General features: G+C 49.8%; 1 pseudogene; it reads right to left on the reverse strand.

The window, feature by feature from the left end:
* Positions 1-257: 257 nt before the first annotated feature.
* On the reverse strand, positions 258-973 carry LOC126490759 (transcription factor 19-like protein; annotated as a pseudogene).
* Positions 974-1,540: the final 567 nt, after the last annotated feature.

The raw sequence follows: 1,540 nt of genomic DNA on the forward strand, positions 1-1,540 counted from the left end.
GGTAACTTGGAGGCAGCAACATCTTTGGGAGGAAACCATCATTCTTTCTTTCTTTCTTTCTTTCTTTCTTTCTTTCTTTCTTTCTTTCTTCCTTCCTTCCTTCCTTCCTTCCTTCCTTCCTTCTCCCTTCCTTCCTTTCTTTTCTTCTTTCTTTCTTTCCTTCATTTTTATTTATTCATATACTTTATTGGCCACCTCAGCCATGAGAGTTCTCCTACTTTGAGTCAGAGTCTATGGCGATGGACTTTTCCCTATGGTTATTCCCTTCCACAGGACACCAGAGTGGCTCTCTCCATACAGAGCTTCTTCCTGGGCTCCATTAGGACCAATAGGGAGCCCAGGAAAGCCTCACTCTTATCATATAGTTCTGACAACACTTTATGAGCTGATTTCCTCTAGTTTCTTGTGGGTGGAACAGGCGAAGCTTCCACTTCCCCAGACTGGGTGGGAACAGCCAGGATCCGTGGTCTGCCGCCAACTCAGGAGAAGGTAATGGGCTAGGGCTGCAGCTTGCTGAGGCTGCCAAAAGAGTTAAGGATCAGTGTGGACTTGGGGGCATAGGAAAGGGTGCTGAGTGGCCCTGGGGTATGTCGTGTGGGGGGGTCAGCATAGGCTGGAAACCGGCCTCAGCTTCTCTCTAAGACTGAAGGATAGTAATGGCAGAAAAGTCCTGAGATCAGAAGGTCACCATCACTCAACTACAGTCTGTGGCCTCTTGGGAGTCAGAAATTATTGACCAGAGTCCCTTGACTGCTGTGGTCCTCCAGGCTGACTGTCTAGTCATCTCCTTGGAGCTCAGCAAGCAGCTCTGCATGGACCCCAAAGAAGAGACTCGGCTACTGCTGGGGCTGCGGGGCTATTTCACACAAGTCAGGTACAGCCCAACAGATAGGTGCAGACTGACCAGGATAAAGGTGTAGAGATCACCAGCCCTGACTCCTCCTATGTGCAGCATCTAGAAGCAGCACAGCATGGGGGTACCCCCTCTGCACCTCTTCTGCCACCTCAACAGTTCATCACCTCTCCTATTCCTGGGCCATGCACCGTGGGCTTCAGTTCAGTGCTATCCGATATCAACAACTGTACTGTGGGTAATGCCAGCTTGAGAAATAACAGATTCAGAGCACCAGAGGCCTGGACATGCAACGCAGTAGTGGCTGTTGGGTTGAGATTTAAAAAAACAATCCAGGGAAGCCCTGATGTGATGCAAAACCAGGAAGACATCTGCCGAACATCCTGGGAGGCTTTAACAATCCTTTCCTTTGTCACTTGCAGGGTAAACTGAGGAAGGGACTCCACACCCTGCCCCCCCTCATTCCCACTGCAGTTTGACAGCCAGGAAGCCCCAGCACAGACTACAAGAATGACTCTCGATGAGAAACAACCACACGGGGAAGTGCTTTCTCAGGTTCAGTCACTGAGGTACCCAAGAGGTTGTTAACAGCTGTGGTAGAAGAGGCAGACCGTATCTCAAGCTGATAGCAAACCCAGCAGCAGCATCAACACAGCTGAATTTTCAGTTGCAAACATTGTGGGGTCA

Source organism: Alexandromys fortis, unplaced genomic scaffold (assembly GCF_014885135.2).
Source record: "Alexandromys fortis isolate MF-2015 unplaced genomic scaffold, M_Fortis_MF-2015_v1.1 scaffold_249, whole genome shotgun sequence".
In the NCBI taxonomy this organism is placed as follows: domain Eukaryota; kingdom Metazoa; phylum Chordata; class Mammalia; order Rodentia; family Cricetidae; genus Alexandromys; species Alexandromys fortis.